Below are 9623 nucleotides of genomic sequence, written 5' to 3'. Positions count from 1 at the left end.
CTGATATAATGCAGTTGTATCGTCAAATAGGAATTTAGAGTGAGCCGAACATGCCACTTTATGTCTAGTTTGCAGATTTATATGTTTCACCCTATGCAAGTAGATGTTTAGCGTCCTGTGGTGTAGCTTAGTTGGTTACGTTGTTTGGGCTCCATATCAACATTCTTACCCTGTGTATTTAAGTATATTCTCTCGCATTTGTTGTGTTTGGCTGCCAACACCATTGTTCATGTTAAAACATGCAAGGATTTAGGTATTGTCATGGGCTAAGACAACCGTACTCGGATTTTTGTGGTTGGCAGCTCCTGTCTGCATGCATCTCTCATCTCTGATTGTTTCATTATTTTCCTAAATTATGCCACAATAATACAATATAACCTATGCAATTATTTATTGCTCTATTTACTGTGATATTTCTTCTCTCTTTCAGCCGATTCCTGCAGTGCAGAGGACCATTTGCTCGAAGGAGGCACCCCTAGTTGATGCTGCAGTGGTATCAGAGATTCGAAGATGCATAGACAATGGCATTGAATTCCGCGGTTATTTACTAAATTTCAGAAAGGATGGAACTCCATTGATGAACAGTTGCATCTGACCCCTATATATGGAGATGATGAAACCATAACCCATTATATGGGCATTCAGTTCTTCACTGATGCTAATGTTGATTTGGGACCATTGCCCTGTTCAATGACAAAGGAACCAGTGAGGTCAACACGGTTTGCTCCAGATAACTCATTTCGACCCATTTCTACGGGGACAGAGCACAGCAATTTCTGGCGGCAATATTCTAGCCTCTTCCAATTAACAGATGAAGTGCTTTGCCAAAGTATACTGTCAAGGTTGTCACCAAGAGATATAGCGTCTGTGAGCTCTGTGTGCAGGCGCTTGTATCATTTGACAAGAAATGAAGATCTCTGGAGAATGGTTTTGCCAGAATGCTTGGGGTAGTGAGACTACTCGAGCTCTTGAGACAGTGCCTGCCGCAAGAAGGCTGGGCTGGGGTCGGCTGGCAAGAGAACTGACAACCCTGGAAGCTGTTGCCTGGAGGAAATTGACAGTTGGGGGTGCAGTGGAGCCATCTCGATGCAATTTCAGTGCCTGTGCTGTGGGGAACCGTGTTGTTCTCTTTGGCGGGGAAGGTGTTAACATGCAACCGATGAATGACACGTTTGTATTGGATTTAAATGCTAGCAATCCAGAGTGGAGGCATATCAATGTGAGCGCAGCTCCTCCAGGTCGCTGGGGCCATACTCTGTCATGCTTAAATGGCTCTTGGTTGGTTGTTTTTGGTGGATGTGGAAGGCAGGGTCTGCTTAATGATGTATTCATGTTGGATTTGGATGCAAAACAACCAACCTGGCGTGAGATACCTGGAGTTGCACCCCCAGTTCCACGTTCATGGCACAGCTCCTGCACTTTGGATGGAACGAAGTTGGTAGTTTCTGGTGGCTGTGCTGATTCAGGTGTACTCCTCAGTGACACATATCTTCTTGATGTAACCATGGATAGACCCGTTTGGAGAGAAGTTCCTGCATCCTGGAAACCGCCTTCTAGGCTGGGGCACTCAATGTCTGTGTATGGTGGCAGGAAGATCCTGATGTTTGGTGGTCTTGCTAAGAGTGGCCCTCTGCGGCTCCGGTCTAGTGATGTGTACACAATGGACTTAAGTGAAGAAGAGCCTTGCTGGCGATGCCTCACTGGTAGTGGAATGCCTGGCGCTGGAAATCCAGCTGGTGCAGGTCCACCTCCTCGCCTGGATCATGTTGCTGTGAGTCTGCCAGGTTGGAAGAATTTTGATATTTGGTGGCTCAGTGGCAGGTCTTCACTCAGCATCACAGCTTTATCTGTTGGATCCAACTGAAGAAAAGCCGACCTGGAGAATACTGAATGTTCCTGGGCGCCCTCCCCGGTTCGCCTGGGGCCACAGCACCTGTGTTGTTGGAGGAACAAAAGCGATAGTGCTTGGTGGACAAACTGGAGAAGAGTGGATGCTTACAGAAATACATGAGCTTTCTTTGGCAAGCAACTCAGTTTGAGTTCCGGAAGGGTTTCTAGTAAAGTTCCTTGCAAATTAGTGCGGCTTCTCATGCAACCTGAAGCTTGATTTGTCTTCACCAGCATAACTAGAAAAATGAATGATGAGCATACTGAATCTTCTGGCAGTTACTTGGATTTACTTGGAAGATGATATGGTTTCCACTGGTTTGCTCGCTCTATGTAGACAAAGGGTAGTGATATGTTCATTTTTATTGCCGTTTGTTTGGCCTTTTTTACCAGATAATTACAATTCATAAGCTACTATTGTGGAATGAGTACCAAATTTTATATGTATCCTCAGATGTTTCTGACTTGCAATATGTTAGGAAAACAAAAGACTATACCCTGTATATAGTTTAATCGTTTGATGTACGGTACATGGAAAACTTGAGGCTGCTGTCTTGTGGCACAGGCGCACAGCTTAGAAGGCGTGATGCATGGTGATCACCGATCAACCATGTTTTTGTATAGAACTTTGTAATATGTAGAAATTTCAGTCTGGTGAGCTTAGCTCAGTATCGGTTTACTTGCCTTTTATTTCACATGTTGTATTATCATGGACATGATTAAGGACAGTGGTTATGTTTATGCAACAATGCCAAACTTCAAGTGTAATTAATTGTTTTCAGGACAAACTTGATAGGATCATACTCGATGGTAAACGTATCGAGAGGAGGTTGCAATTCCTCGTCAGGCTGCAGGTTGCCAGATAAAATTTGTAGTCAAGTGATAGCATAAGGGGCGTCTACTCTGCATGTTAACGTTTTGCCTTCCTCACGTCCAAAGTTTGAAACCTTGGATCAAGTCTAATGGGTGCTAGCCTGACCATCACCCAAATTTGTAACCGTGTGTGCAACACCCTTAGAAAGAATTCATGTGCCTTTTAGGTGTTTTATCACTTGTTGCAAAATTTTGGATTTTTTTTTAGTGGTCAACATTTTAATGTTCAGTGACAACTGACATCATCGCTGTAGCTCGTTAACTTCAATTGCTGGGTGGAGGGCTGCTGGACGCGGACGTGTTACGTGTAGAGCCCGTCAACCATCGTGCGCCGAGTCCACACCAGCTCGGCTGCTCCGCGTCGCATCTGTCCTCAGTCCTCGTAAAACAATGGAGTACGTAGAGTAGCAGTAGTGCTAGTACCTATTCGTTTGGGTGTCGTAAATGATCATAAATTTTTAGTTAGAATAATATTTTTTTCTTAAATAAAATAACTTATAATATTTTCTTTACGAACCGGCAACGATACAAACTAGGCCAATTGAAAAGGCTAATAAACACTCTCCTGTTTGACACGACATACATCAGCAGCAGCTGCAGTAGTGCAGTCTGAATTGGCACCCATTTGCATGGGGAACTGAAGACCATTTTACGCGGTTTTATCTCCGTCCATCTCCCACTTGACTGAATCAGTCAACCAACCACCCCCGTCCCATAAAAAAAAAACGTCTTCTCACTCTCCAAAAAGTAAAGCATTTTTAACCTTATTAATCAAATATATATATATATAATATTAATATTTTTGATATATAATTGGTATGATTAGATAGATCTTTAAATATATTTTTATAACAAATTTATTTAGAGATATAAATATTGTTAATATTTTACAAATTTTGTCAAATTTAAAAAAAAATTGATCAACACAAATCATATAGCGAGCCTTTTATGGGATGGAGGAAGTAACACAGACATGAATCCGTTTAACTAGACAGATTTGTACGAAAAAACGTACCGAATCCTCTTATTATCTCATTCCACAACAGAGTATAAATTTAGTATGGTACTTCATCAGTTCCAAAATAAGTATTTATCTCGCATTTCGAGGAGTTAAATATTTTTACGTTGGACAAAAATATAGAAAAAATACAAATATTTAGGCATATTAGATCAATCATGGCATGTATTCTCATAGTTAAACACATTTAGAGATACAAATATTAATGAAGGAGGGAGTCGTGCTTCATTCATCACGGAAGTTGTGTTTGCATGCCTCACTTAATGTAATACAGGAGTAAACTCTATCCAATTCAAATTGTAAGATATTTATAGGATCATGACTTTCTGTCAAGCTTCTTTTACGCTCGAGCATAAATTACTCCCTCTGTTGAAAAAGATGCAATTTTAGATGTATTTTTTTTTGTTTTGATATCCAAAGTTGACCAAATATAGTGCTTTTGACACCAAATAAACATATTATAAAAATATACCTAGTGACAAATCTAATGATATTTATCTTATATCACAACTATTTTATATTTTTATATACATAATTGATCAAGTTTAATATAATAAAATACTAGATTGGTAGAATTGTTTTTTTTTTTTGACTGGAGGAGGACTACTCCATGTCACTAGCAATGCCAAATAAAATGAATAATGCAAAGAACGAGGACCAGGAAGAGGTTTGCCTGCTGCCTGCTGGCGTGCTCAAGCCAGGGCTGGGCGCCTAGGCCGGATGCTCTTTTTTGCCTATGGTCTTGGCCCGTTGGACGAGTCGGGCTAGCGGTGCGGGCAAACGGGCAACGGCCGAGGCGGGGAGCACCGAAGGGCGCGGAGGCAGTCAGGCAGCATGCACCCAAGAGCGGGAACCGGGGTTGCGATCTGGCAGTTTTGTTCGCGTTCAACTTCTTTTTTTTAATTATAATAGTGTTTTTTTTCATAATAATTTAACCAGAATAATATTTTTCAGTTAATTTCAGCTAATTTTCGTACGAGCTAACCGGGCCTTTGCCTTGGGCGACTACCCGACCGCCACAGCCCACAGCCTCTACACTACACCCCTGCCACTCCTACTTCCTAGACTTGACTGGCTAGTGAAGACCGTTGCGCTGCACGCCAGTCGTGAATCCTCGATAGATGGAAGAGATACGTTTCATACAGGCCAAAAAAAAAGATGGAGTAGACATTTAGGCTGGGTTCGGTTAGCCGATATTACCAGAGCAAGTAATCTGGACATAAAATCTTATAAATTAATTAATGGTTCCGGGCCGGACTTCTTCCGGGAGCTCATTCTCCATGAACTGAACGGGGCCTTAGGGGTGTTCAGTATTTTTTTAGCCAAATGATTTTAGCTCTACGCACTCTATTTAAGAGAAAACGGTAGAGTTATGAGAGCACCTAAAGAGTGTTTCACAAACTCCAGTTTTTTTATAGAGCTACTCTACAGTGAATTTATGGAACAAAGTTCGTGGGAGCAGTCCCTGACACCTCTTTCACCGGCTTTTTATCCACCACAGTGTAACTCCCTCCCTCCCTCCCTCCAAAAATATTATTAGTTGATTAATCATGAATACCACGTGTTATATACTCTTACTTTAATCTTTACTTGCACAACGATCTTCCAAAACTATTTAAAGAAAGATACTCCTACATTTGAATAACCATGCAATTCTAGCTCTCTACCTTTTATCCCACAAAATACAACTTCAACCTTATAGAACTGCTCCGTTCTTCCAAGTAAACATCAAAATAGAACCGTCCTGCCCCTAACCGTTCCATTCTACCTCGTTCGATCTCTGCAACTATGAGCGGCGACACGAGGGTGAGACTCGAATGCTCGGGCGACTAGGCAAGACTCGAAGAGCCGTAGTGAATGCTCGTCTTGTTGGACCTTTACAGAGACAGTGACTAGGGCCATGGCCCTAGACCTAGACCTGCCCCTGCATATTGGCTAAGGCCCAGTTTAGTTCTCTAAAATTTTGCAAAATTTTTTCACATTCCTCGTCACATCGAATCTTTAGACGCATGCATGAAGCATTAAATATAAATAAAAATAAAACTAATTACACAGTTTTAGACGAAATCTCACGAGACGAATCTTTTAAGCCTAATTAAACTATGATTGGACACTAATTGTCAAATAACAACGAAAACGCTACTGTGCTCATTTTGCAAAATTTTTTGCATCTAAACGAGGCCTAACCGTTTACGGTATGGACACATATTGGTTAACCTAGGAAAAACATCGGCTCCCACAGCTAAGGCCTTGTTTAGATTGCAAATTTTTGCAATCTGGACACTGTAGCACGTTTCGTTTGTATTTGACAAATTTTGTCCGATCATGGACTAACTAGGCTCAAAAGATTCGTCTCGTGATTTACAACCAAACGGTGCAATTAGTTATTTTTTTACCTATATTTAATGCTCCATGCATGCGTCTAAAAATTGATGTGATGGAGAGAGAGTGAAAAAACTTGGAATTTGGAGGTGATCTAAACAAGCGCTAAAACAGAAATCGCTCTTCAAGGCCTTGTTTAGATCACCTTCAAATTCCAAGTTTTTCACTCTCTCTCCATCACATCAATTTTTGGACACATGCATGGAGCATTAAATGTAGGTAAAAAATAACTAATTGCATAGTTTGGTTGTAAATCACGAGACGAATCTTTTGAGCCTAGTTAGTCAATGATCAGACAAAGTTTGTCAAATACAAACGAAACGTGCTACAGTGTCCAGATTACAAAAATTTGCAATCTAAACAAGGTCCTAGGTGCGGGGTAATGTCAAGTAGCTGGCATCAGTCTATGGCCTCCACACACAGCTACTTCTGTCAGCTTTTCGTAAGAATTGTAGAGCAGTACCATGAAAATCGTTTTCTACTGATGAGTGGGAGCAGTTTAGGAGCGACCCCAAGTAGTTGATTCGCTCTCGGTTTCTCGAGCATCACTGAAGTAGCACCACAGGCTGCAGTGGCAAGAGCAATTGCCCAAGGTTTCTCTCTCTTTTCTAAACATTCACTCAGGTCACACATTGCAGAAGGCTTAAATAAGTATATTTCTTGTAACTTTTCTCTATCTGATTTTATATTTGCATTAAAAATCATAGAATATCTGGCAGGTTATATACATGGTGAAACTATTTAGAAGTTATATTTATGGCAAATGATTAATGACTAATCATATAAATTTAATATTTAAATACAGATATTAAGTTAATTTGATATTGTCTTAATTTAATTTGAGTATTGTTGTAAATCATATTTCTATGCACTACTCAATTTATTGTTCTTGAATAATATCTTTACGCACTTTACTTCATTAATTACTTTATAAATGTTTTTATATATGATTGAAATAATTATTATCTATATATCTTCATTTTTTATATTTAATAGTTTTAAATATTTAGTTGATGAATCCTAAACACCATGTGCTACCTGTTTTATATACTCTTACTTTAATCTTTACATGTATAAAGATATTGTTCTTCCAAAGCTATTGATAAAAAGAAAGATACTTCCTCAATTTGAATAAGCATGCATTCTAGCTCTTATCTTTGTCCCACAAATAATACAACTTTAGCCTTATAATGTAGCATGTACAGTAGGTCCCGTTTAGTAAAAAAATATCTACAACACCATATCATGATTCCATTCTCATCCCCACAACTTCCATCTTATTATCCTCTCTTCCCCGCTTGACCATCGCCCCCACACAACTATGACCGTGTTGCCGTACTACGAAGAAGATTGCCTTTGGAACAGCGGACCAAGCTTTGACAGATGATACCCTCGTTGTCACGGTCCGGCCCGCTGACAAGTTGCCAAGCTTGAGAAGGCCAAAGTTGAAGAGGGAGAGGAGGCCTAGTACAAGATATGCTGGTCCGGAATGGGTGACCAGTAGACCCGTTGCCTCGGGTGAGTCCGTTGTTCCCACAACAGCTGTAAGCGAGGAGTAGAAAAGGAGAGGGAGGAAATTTAGTTCGTTTTGTCTTGGTTGGCGTCGGACTTAGGCGGCGAGCTGCGGCTCCAGAAAGCCGACGACCTCCATTACCGCCGATCTCTGTATCTAGCCACTAAACTGTTGAATCCTAAATAGAGATTTTTTAATTTTAACACTTTTTGGAAACTAATTTTAATCTAACATGGCCGGGTTTTTTTAAAACTAACACTTTTAGCCGCGCCTATTTCCCTGGCGCGGCCAAATGCCTGTGCCGCGCCATGCCGATCTTGGCGCGGCAGTGCCGCGCCACGGAGCATGGCGCGGCTGCGCCAAAAAAACCCCGCAGCGAGGACGCCGCCCGCCACCGCCAGCCGCCTCTGCCCCGCCGCCGCCAGTCGCCTTTGCCCCACCGCCGCGCAGCGCCCGCCCGCCCACACAGCGCCCGGCCAGTCCCGCCGCGCAACGCCCGCACCGGCCGCGCCACGAACGCCGGCGCGTTAAGGCCGTCAGCTCCTAAGGTACCTCCCTCTCAATTTCATGTTATTTTGATTATTATTATTTAGGATAATTAGTGATTGAGGATAATTAGTGATTTATGATAGTTAGTAATTTAGGATAGTTAGGGTTTTATGATTGTTATTGATTTATGATAGTTGTCAAATTTAGGATACTTACTGATTTAGGATAGTTAGGTAGTGAATTTGTTTGTGATTTACGTAGGTAGTTTTTAGGTTCGAGGTTGTGTGTTCTAGTATAGTTAGGAATTTGGGTTTAGGGATTGATTAGGCATTTATTAATTAGTTTATAGTTAGTTATTTAGTTAGAGATTTTGGGTATACCTACTAGTTTACAAACGTCGGTACTTACTAGTGCGTGATACGTCGATTTTGATGACTTCATGAAGTTTCGTCAAATGCTTATATTCCTAATGAAGTTGTTTATGTTATAAGTGCGTGATATGTTTGTTAATGTTACTTTGAATATATGCATGTGCTTTCATATTGTGTTCGTATTACATAACAAGTAGTTCAAATTTTACAATGCTACATAATGTTAATTTGAATTTTGTTAATTTGAATACTCTAACGTTTTTTATCAATTTGTAACAGGATGGCCCCACCCACACAGCACCCGTTGTACCTCATTCTTTAGGTGGAGTACGACGACCAGCACGAGCACATATCTTGAGTGAGAACGACGCAGAGGTGGCCTTGCCTCCTTTGAGGCCCCGCACGCACACGGGCGCACCAGTGGGACGAGCGTTACGCGCCGTATATACGGCGTGCCAGCTTCCTCGAGCTTGTCCGTGTTGTCAACCACGGTCTTTCGCCCCTTCACCCAGCACTACTTACTGCAGCTGTAGACAGGTGCGAGTGCATTCTTTGTACGTAAACTTTCTTGTAACAAATTTGAGGCAAGTAACAGTCGTTCTATTCTTATATCAGGTGGAGGCTTGAGACCCACACATTTGAAAGGTCCTAATGGCTAGAGGGGGTGAATAGCCTAATAAAAATTTCTACAACAACACTTAACAAAAGGTTAGACAATTATGAGGCGAAGCAAGTGTTGCGCTAGCCTACTCAAAATACAAGCCACCTACCACAATTCTAGTTTAGATAGTATATTCACACAATAGCTATGACACTACCCTATGTTAGTGTGCTCTCAAAGGCTAACTAAAGAGCCACACCAACCAAGCAAGCAAGCTCTACAACTAGCTACACTAAAGAGCTTGTCAACTAGTTTGCGGTAAAGTAAAGAGAGTGATCAAGATAGTTATACCGCCGTAGAGGAGTGAACCAATCAATCACAAGAATAATACAATGAAGACCAATCACCTCGGAATCAAAGGATGAACACAATGATTTTTACGAGGTTCACTTGCTTGCCGGCAAGCTAGTCCTCGTTGTGGCGATTCAC

General features: G+C 41.3%; 1 pseudogene; it reads left to right on the top strand.

The window, feature by feature from the left end:
- The first annotated feature begins 380 nt into the window (after positions 1-380).
- Positions 381-2467, top strand: LOC136500130 (adagio-like protein 1; annotated as a pseudogene).
- The last annotated feature ends 7156 nt before the right edge of the window (positions 2468-9623 follow it).

The sequence above is a fragment of the Miscanthus floridulus genome, chromosome 13 (assembly GCF_019320115.1).
Source record: "Miscanthus floridulus cultivar M001 chromosome 13, ASM1932011v1, whole genome shotgun sequence".
Classification (NCBI taxonomy): domain Eukaryota; kingdom Viridiplantae; phylum Streptophyta; class Magnoliopsida; order Poales; family Poaceae; genus Miscanthus; species Miscanthus floridulus.
This window is presented reverse-complemented; position numbering and strand designations above follow the sequence as displayed.